This window comes from Cnephaeus nilssonii (assembly GCF_951640355.1).
Source record: "Cnephaeus nilssonii genome assembly, chromosome: 7".
Taxonomy (NCBI): Eukaryota; Metazoa; Chordata; class Mammalia; order Chiroptera; family Vespertilionidae; genus Cnephaeus; species Cnephaeus nilssonii.
The window spans coordinates 53,061,185-53,085,924 of record NC_137078.1 but is presented as its reverse complement, the minus strand read 5'-3'; positions in this window follow the sequence as shown (position 1 = coordinate 53,085,924).

The window sequence follows — 24,740 nt, the reverse complement described above, 5'->3', positions numbered from 1 at the left end:
ATGCCTCTTTAAAATAAAGCACTTGTTGAGATTTGTATTTGAAACTATTTTTGGAAATAACTGGAGCATGCAATCACTTGAGTAACATACTAAACATTTAGTTCTTCTCTTCCCAGAGCTCTAGAATTGCCCCTTTTGGAATTTGCAACTCATCTACCCATCTGTGCATTTGGTCCCCAAAGACCAATGCAAAGGCACAAAAGATAAAAGTCCTTGGGAGCCTTTAGGCTTTTGGACATTAAAACTAGGATGAAAACAGTATTGTCCTGGATCTTGGGTCAGGACAATTCTAGATTCTGGATCCAAGATCTGCATTTAGTACTCTGTGACCTTGGGGAGGGAAGAAAAACTACACTTGATTTCTATGCAATTTTCTTATCTGCAAAATGAAGAGCCTGAACTAGGGCCAGCTCTTATTATTTTTAAAAATATGTTTTTATTTATTTCAGAGAGAGTAAAGGAGAAAGAGAGAGAGATAGAAACATCAATGATGAGAATCATTCATCGGCTGCCTCCTGCACGTCCCACACTGGGGATCGAGCCTGCAACCTGGGCGTGTGTCCTCACCGGGAACCGAACTGTGACCTCCTGGTTCATGGGTCTATGCTCAACCACTGAGCCACACCAGCTGAGCGAAGATCCTATGATTGTATGATACTGTAAGAATAGTCTGTGTTTTCAAAGCCCTAAAATGTCAAAGGAAAATTGGAGACCACTTGGGTGGATGGAAATCACTTTCTGGTTTATCTTTCATTGACTTTTATAATAACATTATAACAGGACAGATGTTTTTGGTATTTAATGAATGATTGATATAAATTGCCATAATAATATTGCCTTACTGTTTTCATCATGGTTCATTAACTGTCATTAGAGACATCACATGACTTTGTGTTGCATGTGTTGTGATGTAATCATCCAGAAGCTGCATTCTTTCCCCAAGTCTACCATTTGACTCAATGATGGCGTGAAATTCATTTCCAGACCATCTCTTTAGGAGATCACAAGGTCATTGACTCTCATCAAGAACATGGAGGAGGAAAATGAGATACTGGAATAGAGCAAGAAAGAGAGAAGCCAATTCCCACTGCTCCCTGAAGTTTATATAGTTCCCCCGTGGTTTTAAGTTCAATTCTGTTCTGCTTTTAATTTAAAACCATTCTCTACCAGGCAACTGATTTTTGCTAGTCTCTTGGGTGATTTTCTAAGACAGATTTCACTGTATTCTACCCTAGTGTGAGCACTTAGCTCCCATTAGCAGTAATGGGTGTTATGCATGTATAGCTCCCATTAACAATAATGGAAATTATGTGTGTGCATCCAGAGGAAAGTATGCTCCCCAATGTTGGAAATTTTTTCAGGAGGAAAAGTACTCCTTATGCAGCATTTGGCTTTTGTTTTAGTCTCTCTATAGTGGTGACAATTTGTGCTGCAGAAAATGAACACTGTATGAAAGACTGCCAGCCTCCCCAGGAGAAATCTGTACAGTATTTTTAAAAAAAATCTTGGCTTATAATGTTTTTGCCCGACTAAAACAACAGTCAGGCAACTCTTGTTAAATAAGTAAAACAGATCCAGATCATTTATCACAGGGTCAGGGAGGGGCTAAATAAGTTCCTTAAAGCCAGGAATTCTGGCTTTAATGTTACCTGTTTCAGGCTAACACATAGAGGAGACTTGAACAGATGGAGAAAATAATTCCTCAGAAATAACTGAGTGTTACTTATGCAGACCAAAATGTAATTTTTCCAGAAGAACATTCCTTAACCAAAAGAGACAATTTCTATCATACTACAGTGATGAAAAATAGTAAACCAAAGGTGATATTACAAGAGGTTGTGAATCATCAGCATATTAATTTTGGAATAAATCATGCAAAAAAGGATATTTAACTTTAATACAGTATCAAGACGATGATTCATCTTCATTGCTATGATTGGCAGAACACATTTAACACTTAAAATGTTTTTGGCTTTTCAAAGCGACGGTCTAAGTGTTAATCTCTCCTGAGAGTATTATTGTTCATCTGGAAAAGAAACTGCTCTGGGTCTGGTCTCAAATACCCCTGGCACTGCTTAGAGCCGTATAGAGTCAGACCCTGTGTAAGGCCTGGGCTTTGGTTGTAAGAGCGAGGCACATAAAACGCGCTGGAGTGATTAAGAGCACAAACCTGAGGAGAGACCCACGGAAGTCCAAATGATGACTCTGTCACTTGGGAATTTATTTTACTTCTCTGAGCCCAGGTTACCTCACTTGTAAAATGAGGGCCATAATTCTCATCTTGTAGTTGTTATAAGGACTAAATGAGGCCTAAAAATTGTATTCGCTGAAGTATTAATAAACTATTAAGGCGATTTCTAGATAATACCAGAAATTAAAACATTTTTCTAGCCAGATCATGTTGACTAGATTCTAATTGTCTCTTACCTATTGTGTATTTTAAATACAAACTTTATTTTTTCATAACCTAAAACATACCTGCACTTTTATTTTTAGGGAAAGATAAACATAACAATATTCCGAAGAAAAGATTCCCAAATGACACCTCCTTTATGCTTCATATTAACCAAAGTTAAAAAATTATAAACTTTAAATTTTTAAAGAATATATACAGGAAACAATTTCTTTTTGAGGATGGTGAGGACTCATGTTTTCTTTACCTTGTTGACTCATCACTGTGCACTGAATGTGCAAGAAATTTGTAAACAGCGTAATTTTTTGCAATGCTTATAAATACATTCTGACCATTACTGTCTTAAAGGTACTAAAATGTTATGTAAAAATCTAGATCTTACCATTCAATTGGTACTTTAGCTGGTCACATAGCATGTTACATTGAAAGGAGAAAGAGACTACATGTGTGACCACAAGCATAATACTTAATCTCCATAAACATCAGTTTCTGCAAAATAAAACTCGCTGAGTTTACTTCATGACGTTGTGTTGAGGAGTAAGTAACAACATGCGACATGTATAAAGCGCTTCATGTGATGCCCAGTAAGTGTTGTTTCTCTGAGCAAGGTCTTAAGAATGGAGAGAGCAGCCTTAAGAAGGCACCACAGTTGTAGGCTGTGGGCAGCAAGCATACACAGGGCACGTTGGCCCCAGAGGAAATATTGGGATGGGAAGAGTAAGTACTCATGTGAATGTGGAAGGCTCTAGAACATAGGATATATACATTTTGCAGAATACTCAGGTTTACCTGGGCCAGCATCGCCAGCTGTTATAAGGGCAGGCCTAGTTATTTTTCAGAGTAGTGGGCCCTGAGGCCGAAAGGGCAAAGCTTACCTCAAAGAGGGACCAGGGCAGAGATCCCCTTTGTCTTGAGATGCATGGTGAATTCCAACCTTGTGGGGGCCAAAGACTACGTTGTACTAGCAAAATCCTTAATTTTTGGAAGGATTCTTTTTTTTTTTAAACCAGAAAAATGTCATTTATTAAGTAGTGACTGGGGTCCTCATGTTTATGACATGTGTATCTGTCAATTAGGATTTATGATTAAATCTAGTCTGTGATTCCACAGAGTTGATGTAACCTGCAAGTTAAAAAAAAAAGTTTCCATAGTTTTCTCTTAGTAAATACTCAACTTATTCTTTAATGGTTTGTTTGTTTATTTATTTATTGGAAAAACTGAATATAGTTTGTAGACCCCTAATGATCCGGGAACTTGGGCTTGTTACTATTGCTTGCAGGTCATTGCAGATCAGATCTGTGCATGCTGATTTGCTCAGGCTTGGACACAGAGCCACTGGGTGACCAGTACCAGTAAGTGCTATCTCTAATACCCTCTGTACTCCTAGCTTACTTTATATTTTCTTTTACACTTTATTTTTCACCCACGTGTACATGTTATGTTTTCTTCATTTATTGTCTATCTCCATGAGGGCAGTAACTTTGCCTATTTTTCTTACTGCTCTATCTTTATGACCTATGCAATGGCCTGGTATGCAGTAGGTACTCAGTACCTATGTGCTGAATGAAGTGGTTGATGAACAAGTGCCTCCTTTAAACAGATACATTCTTCTGTAAAAGTGCAATGGGGAAACTGAGAAGGTGTTTTTATGGCATTTTAGCTGAAACAAAGGCAGCATGGGACTGGGAACTGACTCAGCCTCTTGGGCAGAAGATGCAGGTGTGAGTCCTACCTTTTCCATGAGCTCTTTGGAGATGTCAGTTGATTTTTTTTTCTGAGCCTTGCATTTTGAATCTGTGAAAAGGGGATAAAGGGGATAATAATATTACCCTCACAGAGTTTCAGGAAAAATCAAGCATATATGTCCTATTGTTTTGCAGACTGCAAATCTTTGTCATTATTAGCAGGGCATCACTGGAAAAAGTAAGATGTTTTGGACGCTGTCCAAATAGTTGTGCTCTGCCTCAAAAAGCTAGATGAGCTTGTGTCAAATCTCTGAACTTTGCTAGGTCTCAGTTTCTTCACCTGGGAAGGGAATTGTTATTATAACGATCCTGAACATCCCAGCCAGCTCTAAAAGGTCCCTGTCACTAAGGACATTATTTTTATTTTTCTGTGTCTTCCTGAGGTCAGGGTTGTAGTGTCCTGCAATTTCTATGAAAATACCATAAAAGAGATTTAATGTCAGGTGTTTGCTTCATTTTCTTTATCACTATTAGGCATTGTTCTACTTAGAGGGACAAATTCACCATTGAACAGTACTCAAGTTTCCAGTATCTTTTACCATGACAGCCCACAGTGGCTACAAGGAGCACCTTTTCTCACCTAATTACCACCGTTGACATGAAACTCAGCATACTGGACAGAGGCGGCTTGCTGTAGTGGCAGGAAGGGTACTGAGTCACACTGGAGTTCAGCTTTTATGTTCACATTATTCTGTCTTTTTAAAACATGCCCTTTACTCACCTCCCCCCCCCAAAAAAAAAATGGGAGAGAGAAAACTGCTTTGCCTGTAGAGAACATTCTATTTAAAGATATTCTGAGAAGATCATGACCGCCATGGGATGGGTTTATAGGTGAACTGTACATACCAGGTTATATCTTATATCCTAGACCTAGGCCAATGAAACTCAAGGTTCAAGTTAAGGCATCTGGGCTCTCTACATGGCAGAGCCCATGCCTTTCTCTAGGATGAAGGCACGGAGGGGCAGGTATTCCTACAGAGGAATGCTGTTGTTAGGAAAAGAAACTTCTTTTAGGGCAACGCTTCTTTATGTCCACATAAGGGATATGGAACTGCCCTGTACCTGTCTCAATCCTAGTTGGGGTTGGTCAACAGCTATTGTACCTGAAGCTATTGGGAACTGATAGTAAAGTAGATAGAAAGTTACTAAGTCAGCGTCTGGGTGTGCAGTTACATACTTGAGTTTTGGTGAGATAAGTGGAGTGACAGAGTGACTGCAAAGATTAACTGGAGTTCAAGTACCTTATATTTTAATTAATTAAAATGTTTTAAAGCTTGCTGTAATTTCATTCCAATTTATAGGTCTAATGCTTTCCAATTTCTCCTCAGAACCTGCCCTTAATTCCAATCAGGTAAATCTTATGGCCTTTAATAAGTAACATTGAACTTCATCTGTGTTGCTTTGCTCATGTGATACATTTAGTCTAGAGAGGTCTCTCTCCTTTGCCACCATTCACCTAATTTCTGTACTATCTATTCTTAAGGTATAAATCAAGTCCTGGCTGCCTCATTTGATCCTAAGAGCCATATAAATTCATTCGTGTTCTGAACTATTACTATATTTTATGTTCACTTGTCAGAGTTAACTCCTTCACAGATTACATGGCCCTCTGATGTCAGAGTACACTTTTTTTTTAACTTCTTATGATCCTTTGTGAAGTGTTGGAAATATAATAATTCTACACAAGTTTATTTATTGGTTGCAAAGATCTAAATGATTTTAACAATTGTTTTCTTTCCTCTCTAAGGTATATTGATCCTCAAACTTCCTTCCATTTATTTTAAACTCTTTTCTTTTAAATCTGTAAAGAGCCATGTAAAGAGTCTAGCACAGATCTTGGCATATACTAAATACTCAATAAATGTTGGCTTTATCAATGTCACCTTCACTGGCTTTGTTTCTCACGGCTCAGGTTGTAATGCCAATACAGAATGGGTTTCACTCTTAGTAGTTCCTAAACACACACACCCTCACATCTTCTCCAAGTTCTCAAGCAAGCAGAGTAATTCTAATTCATTCTTGGGGGGTAGTTACTATCCTTTTTCTCCCCTCTCCACCATCAGTATTATTTCTTTCTGCTAGTCAGTATTATTTCCAGCATCTTCTAAATTTATTTTCTCCTTTAACCAATATGCTGACCTCTTTCCCCATGGAATCTTTCATAATGCATGAACTATTTGTGCTTAACCATAGCATTAAAAATTCATTAATAAAACTACTATGAATGATAATAATTTGGGCAGGTTTTTGTGTGTATTTCTTTCTAAAATAGTAGCAAGACCCTTAAAGTGATTTTATTTCATATACTTTATAAAAAGCATGCAAAGTCTTTTGCTTAGATTTTTTCCCTGAATGCTTCCTAATCATTTTGAATTAATTTAAATGTAAACAATGAGACATCTTTTGTGTTTAAAGAAACATTATTTACAACAAAAGTAGAGCATGCAACAGCTGGTTGAAAATAACCCAAGATGAAGAATGATAACATCATAAACAGAAAGATTAATTATTTTTCTTGTTAACTTGTTTTGGTACTTGAAACTAGCTTGCATTTCTTCTAAAAGTTGGCTAAGAGGGTGGGAGCAGAAGAACATAAGCTATATGTCTGTATACTGGAATCAGTTAGATTTAATCAGTAGCAATTCTGGCTGTGCTATTTTCTATATGGATGAACTTAGACAATTTATTTAACTTCCCTGGGCTTCAATTTTCTCATATGTAGAATGGGTAGAATATAGTTGTAATGACTTTGTAAGATTTTCATATTTTTAAAATTAAATAATGTTTGTAAAAGATAATCCAATGTCTTGGCATATAGTAAGTATGTGTTGCAACTCTGCAGTGAGTGACTGAGTCAGCCAGGGAAAAACTTGGCTTGTTCATAGTCCATCAATAATTTCCCAGGCAGCTACCTTGGCCTGACATTCTCTGTAGCTTTGAATTCACCGGAACCACCGAAGCTATAGCCCTCTGGGGTGTGCAGAGCTGAGGCTTCATTAATTTAACTATTGGCCAATGTCTGTAGACTTCCCTATGAAAACAGGGGAGGAGTATGAGGAGGTTCAGTTATAAACAAAATTATGAAGGAGAAAACTCATGGTGTTTAGTATCTGAGCATTTACTTTTCCTATGCCCATTGTTTAAAACTGTCATGTGCCTGGATATGTGTAGCAGAAGTTGTAGGTAATTCTAGACTTGTCAATGACTCAGTTTATGTGCACAGCTTCAAGCAGAATATGGCAACTGGAGGCCCTGGTGATAAATGACAGGGACAGTTCAGCAAGGAACCAGGGAGTTCTAACTCGGAGTAGTCTTTTACGCACGTATTTATTCATTCATGCATTCGTTTATTTATTCAATATTTATTGAGGCTCTTCTATGTTCTAGGCAGTGGTCCAGGCACTTGGGATATTTAAGTTAACAAAACAAAGACAGGATGTCCCATTTCAGAAGCTTAAGACCTAGAAGAACAGATACACAAAATAGAATGGATACACAATAAAATGCTAAGAGAAGGGTTGAAAGATAGAAGATCATAAAGGACTTTGCTTTAGATTATGATCCAGGGAAGACCCCTGTAAAGGAGTGTTGTTTAAGATGAGTAGGCAATAGCATGGGGGAATTAACCTTGTTTCAGGGAAAGGAAATACTATATGAAAAAGCAGATGACCTTGCAGGAGCATGCTGAAAACCAGGGCTAACACTTTGTCACCCCTTAAAATGGACATTTGAAAAACTATTTGTTTAGTATTTATTTCTTGGGACCAAGAAAAAATTGATTTTTTTATTACAAAAAATTATATGCAAAACACATTCACTTATAATTCACTTAAACTGGGTCAAGGCAGAATTGATATTGTAGAATTATTCAGTGAAATGTTCCCTATTTTCTTCTCTTTCTTCAGTTTGTGTGTGTTTTGAACCAGAGAACTTCTTGGGAGCTATATTAAAAATATAAAATTTAGAGAATAAAATAAACTATTCATCTAATAAACTAATATGTGGCAGAGAGCTAAAAGTTAGCTCTCTGCCACATATTACTTGGTTTTGTACATTCAACTTGCTGCCCACTTTCAGTATGTCTTGAGGACAAGGAGACTATTTTTCTTTTCTTTTTTAAAAATTTATTTATTGATTTTCAGAGAGACAGAGAGAAAGGGAGAGAGAAAGATTGATTGGTTGTTTCACTTATTTATGCATTCATTGGTTGATTCTTGACTAGGGATTGAACCCACAAACTTGGTGTATTTGGACAATGCTTTAACCAACTGAGCTACTGGACCAGGGCACTCTTTTTATTTTGTTCTGTGGGTGCTGACTCTTTCCCCAGGAGCAACACCAGCATAAATTTTGCTAGTTAAACAAGGAGTTGGAGACTCAAGTTAGCAAACCCAATATTCTTAATGTGCTCCAGTGAGGTGAGCATACCAGCTAGTCCAGTCCCTAATAAAACTATTAAATAGCTTGGGTGACTAGTGCATACAATACAAAGGAGAGGGGTTGTGAGGCAAGACTGAAAAGGCAAATGGGGCCTTGAGGAGGAGTTTGCAGTTTGTCTATAAGAAATGGAAAACTATTGAAGGGCTTTAGGTAGGAAAATGACACAGCACAATTCTTGCTTTAAAAAGATATTTCTTGCTGATCCAAAGCATTGGAGGGAAGCAAGATTTGATAATGAAAGATATGTCAGTAGAACATTCAAATAATTGAGGTGAGAAATCACAGTAGCTTGAATTATGAGGGTGTTAGCAGAGTTAAGCTGTGTCTTGCAATGGGGTAATTGGAAGCACTAGAGAAAGCATTATCAGGTGATGGCATATAACTGTTGGTATATAACAAAGCCCCATCCCCTAGACTGGAGTTTAGGGGGGAGGACTCCAGTCCATGGGCATAGGGCATGAGATGTAAGAGTGAGGTGAGGCTTAACCAGGCAAGGTCTTTGGGTAAATAAACCTCCCTCATTAAAACAGAGATACTGGAGATGGAACTGACATGTCTGGTAGAGACTTTATTATAAGAAAAAGACACAAGAAAAAGTACAGGACAGATGTGTAGAGAAAAGGACAGTTCAGTGAATATGTGTATATGTGATGGATCTCAGTCTGAGGGTTCTAATTGTCACACTCTGGCATCAACAGTACTTGGAAAGAATTTGAGAGACTAGGATGCTAATCACTGATAATGGCATAATGTTTTACATATTCAATCTTTGCCTCCCTCCAATTCATTCTCTGCACAGCAGCCAGAATTTTTAAATAGAAAGCTGATCATTCATTGCTTTGCTTAAAACACTTCAGGGTATTTTTGATAAAGATGAAAATCTTTGCTATGTTTTACACAGCTCTGCAGACTCTAGCCCCTGCTCACCTTCTGATGGCCTCACTTTGAGACACTTTCTCCCACGCCTAGGGTTCAGCCACCAGAGTCTTTTTTTTTTTTTAATTCTAAATAACATTGTGTTTATTTTAAGGCCTCCAGGCATGCTATGTCTGATGCTTTGCTTTAGAACCATCTTCTCCTCTTCATTTACTTATTTAATTAAAAATATGTTTTTATTGATTTTAGGAAGAGAAGAAGGGAGAGGAATAGAGAGAAACATCTATGGAGAGAAACATTGACCGGCTGCCTCCTGCATATCCCTTACTAGGGATAAAGCCTGCAACTTGGCATGTGCCCTGACTGGGCATGGGTTGAACTGGTGACCTTTTGGTTCCTGGGTTGACGCTCAACACTGAGCCACAGCAGGCAGGCCTCTTCATTTATTTTTTAAGTTTTGGGCTAAATTCTGCTTCATCAAGAAAGTTCTTCTGTTACATACTCTCACAGCTACTCCATTTTTTTTCATGGCCCTTATAATTGTAACTAGAGTCTTGGTGCATGGATTCGTGCACTGGTGTGGTCCCTCAGCCTGACCTGCGCCTTCTTGCAATCCAGAACCTCTTGGAGGAAGTTGGACTATAGTAGCTCCCGAAGTGGCAGGCAGCCAGGGAGGAGCCCGACAGGGCACTGTGGCGCTCCTGCTCATCCTGGCCCCAGAGGCTCGCGCCACCTCAGCTGCACTTGCCAGCCGTGAGCCTGGCGTCTGGCGCCCATCAGTCAGCTGAGCGGCACTCCCACTGTGAGAGCACACTGACACCCAGGGGGCAGGTCTTGCATTGAGTGTCTGCCCCTTGGTGGTCAATCCACATCATAGCGACTGGTTGACTGGTCTTTTGGTCACCCGGTCACTTAGGCTTTTATATATATAGACTAGGAGCCCGTTTGCAGGAAGATTCCTGCAAGCGGCCGCTGCCGCGCGCGTGCTGCCGCAGCAGCTGCCGCCCGCCCCACCCCGCCCCGCCCCACCCACGCTTTCCCTCTGGCAGCCACCTTGCTTTCCGCTTTTCCTCCTTCTTCTAAGTTGTCTTCAGTCTTCACTCCTCCCTCCCTCAGCGTATGCAAATTAACCGACATCTTTGTTAGGTTAATTTGCATACTCACTCTGATTGGCTGTGGGCGTAGCGAAGGTACGGTCAATTAGCATTTTTCTCTTTTATTAGTGTAGATTAAATAATCATTTTAGAAATAAGTTTTTTCATGTCTCTCTTTCTGAGTACACTGTAAACTCCATGAGAAGGGAACTATGCCTGCTTATCTATTGAAGTATATCTTATGCCCAGCACAGTGTCTGGCTCATATATAAAGTAATCAATAAATACTAGGTGTACTGGTTAATAATGGCAGATTTTGTAATCAAAGAAAACACGATAATTTCAAGAGAAACATCAAAAGTGCTTTATTCAAAGTAATGTCCATCGCTAGCTACACATTTCCCCCATCTTTCAGGTAATTTGTGGATACCGTCCCAATAGAACTTTTCTTGTTTTGAGGCAAACCATTCTGAGACCCAATTTTCCACTTCTTTGTACGTTTTGAAGTGCTGCTCAGAAAGTGTGTGTGCCATCGATCGGAACAAGTGGTAATCTGAAGGAGCAAGCTTTGGTGAATACAGCAGGTGGGTTAATACTTCCCAGGCAAGATCTTTTAACGTGTCTTTCACTGGTTTTGAAGTGTGTAATGGTGCATCATCATGAAACAAAATTACCGTGTCTTCTGGCACATTCTGGTCATTTCATGATCAAAGCATGTTTCAAATTGATTATTTGTTGTCGGTAGCGATCAGTATTAATGATTTCACCTGGTTTTAGAAGCTCATAATACACCACACCTTCCTGATTCCCACCAAATGCAGAGCATTGTCTTCTTTCTGAAGCGATTTGGCCTTGCAGTTGATGTTGATGGTTGACCTGGATCAACCATGATTTTGTGCATTTGGGATTCTCAAAATAAATCCACTTTTCATTGCCAGTCTCAATTTTATGCAAAAAAGATCTTTCATGTTGTTGAAGCAACATTTTACTGATGACTTTTTGGTTTTCCATTTGTCTTTTGTTCAGTTGATGTGGCAGCCATTTTCCTTCCTTTAAAATCTTGCCCATTGTTTGCTGAGCCATGAGCCTGGCTTCTGGTGCCAGTCAGTCAGCTGAGTGACACTCCCGCTGTGAGAGCACACTGACCACCAGGGGGAAGCTCTTTCTGCAAGTTGTTTTTGAGTTTGATGGGCATCTTCATCCAATAATGCTTGTAATTGTTGGTCTTCAAACTTTTTCAGTTGATCTGGACATTCTTTGTCTTACACATTGAAATCATCACTTTTAAAGCCTTTAAAACCAGCGTTCAAAAGTATCTTGAATCGGAGCATGTTCACCATAAGCTTCCCGAAGTATACGATAACTTTTTCTTCAAAATAAAGTAATGAATTAAAACGTCCCACAAATGCTCTTTTTTTTGGCATGAAATTTGACATTTTTAAGCATAAAAATATCTATGATGTTAACACCTTCAGCAAATTTGACATATGAAGTTTTGAAGCTTGCTGTCAATACAACAAAATAACATACATATCAAATTGCATATATATATCAACATATGTGTAACTCCATCTATTGAAAAAAAATCCACATTATTAACTGGTACACCTAGTATTTGTTGACGAAGTAGTTGAATCCATGAGTTTTTAGGTACCCTGTAGCTATGCCTCAGTCCAAAGCATTGATTTTTCTAGAAGTAGCTTCAAAGTCATCAGCAAAAGAGAAACCAGCATCTTTTAATGGGGATGGACCTTCCTATTATCCCTTAAATTACACTGCTTAGACAGTTTCTACTTTACTTAAACAGAATGTTATCTTTGTTGGGCAAAGAGCAAGTAGATAGGACAGAAAGCTAGCATTTTGAGGAAGGAAAGTAGTGTGTGGGAAAGTGAGGCCATTTACTCTGAAGCAATGAAATCCCTAAATATATGTTTAGGAATATCAGAAGGAAGATGCTTGCTATTTTGCTAACATGAATTCTTTTTTGATATATTAATTGAAATTTTGAGATATTCACTTTTCTCCTTGAATTTCCCCCCTTATTATCCTTCATTTGAACAGATAACAAGTTCCATACTTCCTTGCCACATGGAAGATTTTTGGCAGGGTTTCCTGGCTTCTGTTTGCTCACAGAAGATAAAAGAATTTGAAGAAAGAGGAAGTTGATACCCTTGTGTGAATCCAGGAAAGACAGAAGGTTCCCCAAAGGGGAAAAATAGCATTCTCTAGGTTTTAAGGAAGAGACAGGTCTGCAGATTCTTAGAGAGAGGCGACATTCATTTTCTACCTGGAAGCACCCAAGAGTGTAATAGCACTTCAGTGGAAATCTCCAGGTGATGGATTGGGTAGGTTAGATGCCAAACTTAGGATCTTAGCCTTATTAAAGAGTCCCTGCCCTAAGCGTGGCATAGAAATGGAACACTTGTAGATTTGATGGGGTCATGTGGCTGTAGCAAAACCCATCTGTTACAGAAGCTAGTGATCAATGTTCTAAAGCTTGGGACTGGGTAGGATTTTAGGACCTCAACACAAAGCTGAGAGTGGAAGAAAACCTAGAAGTAACAACTGAGGTTGAATTTCTCACTAACACCATGGGACTTAGTTCTCAGAATAGAAACAAATTGATTTACAGATAATAATAAAATGTGATTTTTCTTGTTCACCTGGTTAAGAATTATACCTATTACATTAAGCAAGTGAACAATAACAATAAAAATTCTGTACTAGTCTTTGCTTCCTATTTTGAAGGTATAGTTAATTTTTACTTAACAAATCTAAAAACAATTTCTGAGTTAAATGCTCAAAGTATTACAAAGAGCTAAGTACTGAACTATCTGCACTGAACAAACTAATGTCATCATCAGTAGACAGAGCTTAACAGTACTTTGATGATAAGAATATGGTAGTCTCTCTTTATCCATAGTTTCACTTTCCATGGTTCAGTTACCTATAGTCAACCACAGTCCAAAAATATTAAATGAAAAATTCTAGAAATAAACTATTCACAAGTTTTAAATCACACACCATTCTGAGTAGCATGACGAAATCTTTCAGTCTATCTCGTCCCATCCTGGTTATGAATCATCCTTTTGACTGACATTTTATCCATGTTGTACGTTAGCCACTTAGTAGCTGCCTTGATTATCAGATTGACTGTCTCAGTATCATAGAACTTGTGTTTGTATAAGCCTTATCTATATATATATAAAGCCAATCGACTGGAACAATGGAACGACTGAAATGACGGGAATGACCGGTCGCTATCATGCATATTGTGGTGGCCAACTGGCCCAATCTAGGCCCCGATTGGACACCCCTAACCTCCCACGTCCCCTCCTCCCCACTGGCCCAGCAGGCTGGCCGGGTCCCACCCATGCATGAATTCATGCACTGGGCCTCTAGTTTTACTTAATAATGGCTCCAATGCAAGAGTGGTGATGCTGGCCATTTGGATATGCCAAATAGAAATCATAAAGTGATTCCTTTAAGTGAGAGTACAGTACACTAAGATATTTTGAGAGAGATACCACATTCACATAACTTTTATTACTGTACTTTTTTATAATTGTTCTATTTTATAATTAGTTATTGTTGTTAATCTCTTACTGTGCCTAATTTATAAGTTAAACTTTATCATAGGTACGTATAGGAAAAGACAAAGTATGTATAGGGTTTGGGGTTAATTACAGTTTCAGGCATCCTTTGAGGGTCCTGGAATGTATTCTCTGTGGATAAGGGGGGCTACAATAATACATAAAATAAAATTTTGTAATTCATTCTGATAGTGATATTATGCTGAACAACTCTGTGGGGCTACCATCATTATTTGGAAGAAAAAAGTAACACTGAGTTGATCTGTTATCAGCAAAGACTGATTATCTCAGTGAAGCACAAAAGAATTATCTTACATGACTGTCAAACCCCAGAGGGAAGGCAGGGAATGGTAGGGTAAGAGATCTACTATAGGACTTGTATGCATGCATATAAGCATAACCAATGGACACAGACAGTAGGGGGGTGAAGGTATATGCTGGGGGTGGGGAGGTAGGTGCGGCCAGGGAGAGGTCAATGGGGAAAAAAGGCGACATATGTAATACTTTCAACAATAAAGAATTTAAATTTAAAAAATATTTACGCATCAAAAGACACCAGTAAAAATAAATATGCAAGCTACAAACTGGAAAAAAATAATTGCAGCAAAATAATCTGAATATAAAAAATAGGATACCTAACAAGCTTTTAATAATCAATTATAAAAAGACAATCCAAAAAATAAGGAAGAATTTACTGATTTCACAAAAGAATATGTGAATGGTCACAAAGTACATGAAAAAGGTATTTAACATAATTAGTCATCAGGGAAAAGTAAATTAAACCACAGTGAGATACTGTTCATAGTCATGAGAATGGTCATAATAAAAAAGAGATTGACATCTCTAAATGTATGTCATTAAAATAAATCTTTTTGGTTTTGATTTTAGTTTCATTAGAAAATAAATTGTTTAACTGTGTGCTCAACCAGATTTTTTAGCTTTCCTTCTTTTCCATAAATCTCAGAGATTCTTGTCACCAATAAACAAGCCAAGTTAAAATAAAATAAAAATGATCTTACATGGAAGAAGGCAATCAGTCATGTGCTCCCCATTATAGGAGGAAGATGCACAGGCAAAAGGTCCATTGTAAGAGATGTTGATGATGGCCAGGTGAAGCCAACATGACATTGGTGAATTGATGGCAAACAAAAAAGGAAATTCAGAAATCAGAATGTTGACTACTTATTTATGTGACTTTATATTAAAACAAGCTTTTTCTATTTAATCATTTCTCTTGTGAAATTATTTACTCATTCATTCCATTGTTTTTCCCAATAAATATTTATTGAAGGCTCATCGTGGGCTAGGCATTGAGTTGGATGCTATGGGCAACACTGGAATGAATCATACACAGGTTAAGTATTTAAGAAAAATAACTTGGAAAAATAATGGTACATATGCAAGAATGACTGTTACACAGAAGTAATAGGTTTGTAAAAGACAGGGAGAATGATACTTTTTTTCTTCTCTCCTTTTCCTATGTCTTCTTTTTTCTTCTCCTTCTCCCCTTTTCATTTCTTTTCTATCAATATTTGCATACATAATGTATAAAAGTTTTATAAACAAGTAGGAAATACCAGGTTAAGGATTTCAGCCTCTGTTTGTGTACACAAACAATATAATTCAGGGAGTAGCAAAGAAAGTGGGCCCTGTGAATTTATAGGGAATAATGTTTTCAAAGGCAACCAGAGGTGATTTTTTTTTTCAGGTAAAAATCCATAAGGAAAAGCTGGGATAAGGCATAATGTAGAAAGCAGGGCAAAGAGCATGTTGAAGCTGGCTCACATTCATGAGAGATGCTTGTAGATTGTTTAAGAAGTTTATGAGCCAGATGTTAAGCTGTTGGTATCTTGAAATTAGCCATGGTGGAAAAATTTACATCACATAAAGGAGTAAATGCTACAAATAATCTCACACACACACACACACACACACACACACACACACACATGCACACACGCACACATGCACACACGCACACACTCACACCCCAAACCAGAAAATGGAAAGCTGCTTTATCAGCCCACCATGGAAATAACAATTTGAAGTTTTCCACCTTTCTAGTGGGCAAACTTGTGGATATTCTGTGTGTGAGCTTTAAAAACATTTAAGGGAGGAAATAACATATTTGAAGACATGCCAGAGACCACAAAACTACTTATTGGTCCCAGAAAAGCAGGAAGCTCCTGGAGCTGTAAAGAATAGAGGAGGGCACGCTGATGATGAGAAGAGAACCCACCCTCTACTTCTTCGAGCATCAGGAATAAGCCAAAGGACAATTAGATGAGTGGATATTAGTCATTTGGGGAAAGAGAATTCTCATTCCATATGCCAACCACTGATAATACCTGTTTTCTGTTAAATAAGTTGCTTACTGCAGGTTTGTGAGAAGGCATGGTACATAAAAGTACCTATGCTTTCCCCCTTGTTATTTAATCTGGACTTGACATATATTAAGCATTAGTTATGGTTATTATTTATTTATTTATAACTATACTAGAGGCCCGGTGCATGAAAATTCATGCACTGGAGGTGGGCGGTCCCGCAGCGCGGCCTGCCCCCTCTCACAGTCCGGGAGCCCTAGGGACTGGAGGCGACCCAGCGATCAGGGGAAGGCAACACCCCCATCACAACTCTGCTGCTGCCACTGCCGGCAGCACAAGCCTCAGCCAGCCCTGGTTACCTGAGCCTTAGGCAGCCCTGGGCGGCTGCACAGCTGCCATCCGAGGCTTGCCTGAACCTTGTGCTGCATGCCTGCTGCCCTGGTGGGGCTGAGGGGACTGGTCACCGCCATCTTGTGGCTGTGGGTGCTGCCATCTTTGAGGGCGTGGCAGTCAATTAGCATATTTCCTCCTTGTTGGCTGTGGATGCCGCCATTTTGTGAGGGTGTGAGGGTCAATTAGCATATCCCCTCTTTATTAGATAGGATAATTATACATACGTATACACAGTAATCTAAATAGTACAGGGAGGTACAAAACCAACCAAACAAGCATAAAGGTCCTTGCTTTCTCATTTCAGTAAAATGTTTCAATTTCATCCTGAATTCTACCACTTTTGATATGCCACATACCCAAAGGGTTCTAGTTCCTTTCATTAAAAAAAAAGCAATAAAAATCAAACCTAGTGGCTAAAAGAAGAGATTTTAGTGTTTTGGTTTTTTTTTTTTTAAATTGCCAAATAACAGACTTTATTCATGCACATGACAAAATATTTCCTGAGTGCCTTCTATGTGCCTGATGCCATGGCGATATTAGAACTGCAAACATAAAAGACACAATCCTGCCCTCAGGTAATGCAGTGCCCAATGGAGGAGTTGGGAAATTTTCTGCTATTTTATTCTTTAAGTGTGCGAAGCACCATGGCAGAGAGCTATTTGGCTTGGAGGAGGGGAGAGGAACAAAACACTTTACTCTTTCTGGTCAGATCAGGGATGACTTCTGAATACAAGGTGTTTTTAGATGAATTTTGAGGGCCCATAGTTTCAATAGGTTTCTTTCTTCTTTTCCATTCAGTTGAAATGGAGATTAACAGGGCTACCGGCTACTTGCATAGATTATCTCACTTACTAGCAACCCCATGAAGTAAGTGCTAGTATGTTCCTCTTTTTTTTTTATTGTTTAAAGTTTTACATATGTCTCCTTTCCCACCCTCAATTGACCCCCCTACCACTCCCACCCCCAAGGGCAAGTCCCCATCACCCCAGTGTCTGTTTCCATTGGTTATGCTAATATGCATGCATACAAGTCCTTTTATTTATCTCTAAGCCCCCTTCCCCTACCATTTGTCTCTGGCTCAATTTTTGTTTATCAGTTTATGTTGTTCATTATTTTTCACAAATGAGTGTGATCATGTGATATTTATCTTTCTCTGACTGGCTTATTTCGTTTAGCATAATGCTCTCCAGTTCCATCCATGCTGTTGCAAGTGGTAAAAGTTCCTTCTTCTTTATAGTGGCTTAGTATTCCACTGTGTAGATGTACCACAGTTTTTTAATCCACTCATCTGCTGATGGGCACTTAGGCTGTTTCCAAATCTTAACTATTGTAAATTGTGCTGCTATGAACATAGAGGTGCATATATCCTTTCTGATTGGTGTTTCTGGTTTCTTGGGATATAGTCCTAGAAGTGGGATTACTGGGTCAAATAGGAGCTCCATTTATAATTTTTTGAGGAAACTCCATACTGTTCTCCACAGTGGCTGCACCAGTCTGCATTCCCACCAGCAGTGAAGGAGGGTTCCTTTTTCTCCACATCCTCCCCAGCACTTGTCATTTGTTGATTTGTTGATGATAGCCATTCTGACAGGTGTGATATGGTACCTCATTGTTGTTTTGATTTGCATCTCTCAGATGATTAGTGACTGGGAATGTTTTCATATGTCTCTCAGCCTTCTATATGTCCTCTTTCAAAAAGTGTCTATTTAGGTCCTTTGCCCATTTTTTGATTAGATCATTTATCTTCCTTTTGTTAAGTTGTATGAGTTCCGTGTAAATTTTGGAGATTAAACCCTTATAGGAGATAACATTGGCAAATATGTTCTCCTATGCAGTGGGCTTTCTTAATGTTTTGTTGATGGTTTCTTTTACTGTGCAGAAGCTTTTTATTTTGATGTAGTCCCATTTTTTAATTTTCTCCTTAGTTTCCAATGCCCTAGGAGCTGTATCGGTAAAGATATTGCTACAACGTATGTCTGATATTATGCTGCCTATGGAGTCTTCTAATATTTTTATGGTTTTCCATCTTACATTTAAGTCCTTTATCCATTTTGAGTTTATTTTTGTGTATGGTGTAAGTTGGTGATCTAGTTTCAATTTTTTGCATGTATCTGTTCAATTTTCCCAGCACCCTTTATTAAAGAGACTGTCTTGACTCCATTGTATGCTCTTGCCTCCTTTGTTAAATATTAATTGAGCATAATGGTTTGGGTTGATTTCTGGGTCTTCTGTTCTATTCCATTGGTCTATATATCCGTTCTTGTGCCAGTACCAGGCAATTTTGAGAACCATGACTTTGTAATATAACTTGATATCTGGTATTGTGATTCCCTCCAACTTTGTTCTTTCTCAGGATTGCTGTGGCTATTCGGGGTCTTTTTTTATTCCAGATAATCTTTGGAGAGTTTGTTCTAGGTCTTTGAAATATGTTATTGGTATCTTAATGGGGATTGCATTGAATCTGTATGTTGCTTTGGGTAGTATGGACATTTTAATGATGTTGATTCTACCAATCCATGAACATGGTATGTTCTTTCATTTGTTTATGTCTTTCTCTATCTCGTTTTTCACTGTCCTGTAGGTTTTTGAGTACAGGTCTTTTATGTCCTTAGTTAAGTTTATTCCTAGGTATCTTAATTTTTTTGGTGCAATGGTAAACAGGATTGTTTTTTTCTTTTTTCTTTTTTTTTTTTTTTCGTTTCTTTTTCTGTGAGTTCATTATTGGTGTATAAAAAGGCCATAGATTTCTGGGTGTTAATTTTGTATCTTGCTATATTGCCAAATTCAGTTATTAAGTTTAGTAGTTTTTTGATGAAGTCTTTGGGGTTTTCTATGTATAGTATCAAGTCATCTGTGAATAAGGACAGTTTTACTTCTTCTTTTCCAATTTGGATGCCTTTTATTTCTTCTTCTTGTCTGATCGCTATGACTAGCACTTCCAGTACTATATCAAACAGGAGTGGTGAAACTGGGCATCCCTGTCTTGTTCTGGTTCTTAGGGGTAATGAGTTTAGTTTTTGCCCATTGAGTATGATGTTGGCTGTAGGTTTACCATATAAGGCTTTTATTATGTTGAGGTATGATCCCTCTATTCCCACTTTGCTGAGAATTTTATCAAGAAAGGGTGTTGGATTTGTCTAATGCTTTTTCTGCATCAATTGATATGATTATGTGATTTTTGTCTCTCAATTTATGTGATGTATTACATTTATTGATTTGCGGATATTGTACCATCCTTGCATCCCCGGAATAAATCCCACTTGGTTATGGTGTATGATCTTTGTAATGTAATGCTGAATCTGATTTGCTAGAATTTTGTTGAGGATTTTAGCATCTATGTTCATCAAGGATATTGGCCGGTAGTTCTCTTTTTTTGTGGTGTCTTTATCTGGTTTTGGACATAAGGTAAGGTAATGTTGGCTTCATAGAAAGAGCTTGGAAGTGTGCCTTCCTCTTGAATTTTTTGGAATAGTCTGAGGAGGATAAGTTTTAGTTCTTCTTTCAATGTTTGGAAGAACTCCCTTGTAAAGCCGTCTGGACAAGGGCTTTTGTAAGAAAGTATATTCTGTGGCTTTGGGGTGAAATGTTCTGAAGATGTCAATTAATTCCATCTGTTCTAGTGAGTCATTTAGGATTGCTGTTTCTTTGCTGATTTCTTGTTTAGAGGATTTATCTAGTGGTGTTAGTGGGGTATTAAAGTCCACTACTATGACTGTATTGCTGTCATTTTCTCCCTGGATATCTTCCTGAAGTTTTTTTTTTTTTTTTATGTATTTGGTTGCTCCTGTATTGGGTGCGTATATGTTTACCAGAGTTATACCTTCTTGTTGAATTGCTTCCTTTAGTATTATGAAATGGCCTTCCTTATCTCTTGTTATGGCCTTTACTTTGAGGTCTAATTTGTCAGATTGTCAGGTACAAGAATTGCTACCCCAGCTTTTTTATTTTTTTTCATTTACGTTCACCTGAAACATTTTTTTCCATCCCTTCACTATCAGTCTGTATGAGTCCTTTGTTCTGAGGTGGGTCTCCTGTAGACAGCAGATATATGGGTCATGTTTTCTTATCTATTCAGCTACCCTATGTCTTTTGATTGGGGCATTTAATCCATTTACATTTAAAGTTATTATTGATAGGTACTTGTTTGTCGCCATTTTTATTTTTTATGCCTGTGTTTCTTTTTCCCTTCCTATTTCTTCTTTTTACAGCAGTCCCTTTAGCATTTCGTGCATTGCTGGTTTGGTGGTAATAAACTTCCTTAGTCCTTTTTTGTCTGTGAAGCTCCTGATTTCACCTTCAATTTTGAATGATAGCCTTGCTGAGTATAGTATTCTTGGATTCAGAGCCTTGCTTTCCATGACTTTGTATATTTCATTCCATTCCCTTCTGGCCTGATGTGTTTCTGTTGAGAAATCAGTTGATAGTCTGATGGGAGATCCCTTGTAGGTAACATTTTGTCTCTCTCTGGTAGCCTTTAAGATTCTTACTTTGTCATTGGTGTTTGTCAATTTAGTTATAATGTGTCCTGTTTTCAGTCTTTTTGGGTTCATCTTGTTTGGGAGTCTGAGCTTCTTGAATTTGTGTGAGTTTTTCTTCCCAATATCAGGGAAGTTCTCTGTCATTATTTCTTTAAACAGGTTTTTCTATTCCTTGCTCAGTTTCCTCTCCTTCTGGCACTCCTTATGTGGATGTTATTTCATTTCGTGTTGTCCCAAAGCTCCCTTAGGCTCTCCTCCTGTTTTTTAAGTGTTTTTTAATTTTTTTTCCAGTTGATGCTCTGCTTGTGTATTTTTTTCCTACCTTGTCTTCTAGCTCACTGATGTGGTCCTCAGCTTCTACTAGTCTACTGTTGATGCTTTCTATTGTGTTCTTTATTGCAGCTATGTCATTGTTCATTTCATCTTGGTTCTTCTTCATATCCTCTTGGTTCTTACACATGTTGTTGAATTTGTCCTCCATCCTTTTCAGCGTCCTTATGACCATTGCTCTGAATTCTTTCGCTGACAAATTGCTCTCGTTCATTTTGTTTACTTCCTTTTCCGATGATTCCTCCTTTTCTCTCATATGTGGGCTGTTTCTTTGTCTCCCCATTTTTGTTCCTCTCAGGGTGTCTGGTTATGTTGCTCACTCTCTACTGCATTGACTTAAAGGCATAAAATACAACCAGACAAGACACAACACAAAAGGCACCAAATACGACTGTGTTCATGCTACCAATAATCCCAAATAAAGGTGACAACTAGAGAAAAGAGAATTAGGGGAGAGAAAAGAGTGCAAAAATGATATTGAGAAAAGAAAGAAAGGCAAGAGAGAAAAGAAAAAGAAGAAAAAAAGGGGTAAAATATATGTATATGAGGAAAAAACTCCAAAAAACCAACAACTAATCCAAAAAATGCAAACAACAAACACCCAAAAGAGAAGGAGGGAAGCTAAATCTGAAGAGTCAGAGCTTATTTCCAGAAGGTAAGGTCAAGGAATTGAATGAATGGGGAAATGGCCACAATTCAGTATAGAGGAGGTAGAAAGAGAATGAGTCTATAAGAAGAAAAGTAAAAAACAAAATACTAAAAAAAGTAGAAAATAATAATTGAAAAAATAATAATTGAAAAAATATTTATATTAAAAAATATATAAAAGAAAAATATATAAAACATATATATATATATATATAAATTTTACCTTTCTTTAGTCTATCTATCTATGTATTCATCTATTTTTGGAAAAGGAGAATAGAGAGCAGATAAGCCTGAGTTGGTGATTGAAACTAATTAAGGTATTAGTAAAAGAAGAGAACAATTGAGGAGAGGAAAAACAAAAGCATAAAAAAAAACTGGAAAAAAAACAACAAAGTAATAAACAATCAAATGAACAACAACAACAAAAAAGAAAGAAAGAAAAAAAAGGAAAACAAAATTTGGCTAGTGAAGAAAGAGCAAAGAGAAGTGTGCATGGACTTGGAGCAGGGAGAGGAAATTAGATATATGAGTAGGCCAACAGAGACTACTTTAATAATAATGCATCAATAAAGCAGATAAAGAAGATCAATTTTTAACAGGGAGTGAGAAGAAAGGATAGAGAAAAACTAAAGCAGGAACAGGGGAAGAGAAACAGGATGAAAAAGGGAAAAGTGAGGAATAAAGTATTGACATAAAGAAAAATTTGAGATAGAGTAAAATAATGATAAAAAAATAAAAATAAATATAGAATGTAGGACACTAATCCAAAAAACATAAAACTTAAAAAAATGGTAATAATAATAATAATAAATAAATAAAAATATAATAATAAAAATAAAATAAACTGAGAAAAAATTTTAGTTCCTTAAGTAAAAGATAAAAAATAAAAAAATGAAGTAGTGAAGTTTGTTTGCTTCAGCGGAGCTTCAGTGACCCATTGGGGCTGGTTTAAGACCACTCTCTACTGTTCTGCCTGCCACGTCTCAGTTTCCTGTCAGGTATTCAGCACTGTATTGAAGCTCCCAGTGGTCCACTGCTCCTCTGTTGTACAACACAACTTTGGTTTTAAGCAGGTGGGATCAATCTGCCCACTTTGTTTTTCTACCTGCTTTCATTTGTATTTACACAAGCTTCTATTTCTGACACAGCCCCTGTGTGGTGGTGTTTCTGTATTAATTTCCGGGACCAAATGGCCCCTCAACCCAGTCCCCCAGGGCTCCCTGGGGATAATTAGAATCTTCTTTTCCCTGCCGCACTCAAGAGTGGGTGTGGCTCTGCTGCTAGGAGGAGCCTGGTCTTCAGGAGAAAAAAGTCTATTCAGGATTGGAGGGACAGACTGTCCCAGAGCTGGCTTCCTGCTTGTCTCTCCCTATTCTGATCCCCAGTTTCTATAAAAACCACCTTTCCCTGCGGTCTCAGTGAGTGTTTTTAATTGAAAGATCCTATCCACTGGGTTTAGCAAGTAAAAGCAAGGAAGTTATAAAGACAGAGCAACCGTGCCACTTCGAGTCTTTCTCCCCCCAGCACCACGCGGCCGATATAGAACTTCAGTCTGCCTTTCTGGGTGCAGTCTCCCATGGCTGTGGGCTTAGATCTAGAGACCCCCCTCTGCCAGCAGTCTTGTGGACCCCTTCCACATTCCAGCCCAGGTCCCCAATTCTACCTCTCTCCAGGTGATCTCTGACCTTTCTGTCCACAGATTGCCTCACCAGTTGTGTTTAATTTGCCAATTCCTGGTGGATGTTATTCAGCTCAGCTGTTTCTTCTACCTGCTCTGTGTATTTGGCTGCCACCTTGTCTCCCCCTGGACAAACTTTTTAGGTGTCTGCAGTTGGGGAGGCTGGAGTCTTGGTGTTCGTGGGTTTGCAGTCAAGGCAGCTGGTCCCTGGGTGTTGTGGCTGTACGGTCCCAGGAGGTATCCGAGGTCTTCCCGGGTGAAGGTAAGGCTGGGCCTCAGACCACAGCCACTCTCCCCTTCAAGATGGCAAGGTCTCTGTGGTAGAGCCTGCTGCCCCAGGAGAGATTTCAGCAGTAGTAGAGGCTGCCCAGCCAGGGGAGCCTGGTCCTCCAGTCCCCAATAGTCCTGTGGAATATAACTGTCCCTCACTCACATATACAGACACTCCCTGCACATCCACGCACTCTCTTTTTGCTCTCTCACTCACTCACACCATCTTGCTCACTGCCATCCCATCGGATGCCATCTTGGATCCAAGATTTTAGTATTTTAAATGCGAATTGGGGATGCAGTATGCCAAAGAAGCCACTTGAGTTACATAGCAGAAAATACAATTTCTTTTTGTTTTAAAGAAAAGATAATTCTATGATGTTATTTTCCACATAACTAAGTTTCTAAGATGAGACTTTTAAATCTAATTTCTCTTTCTCCAGTAGTTTTGATGTAAT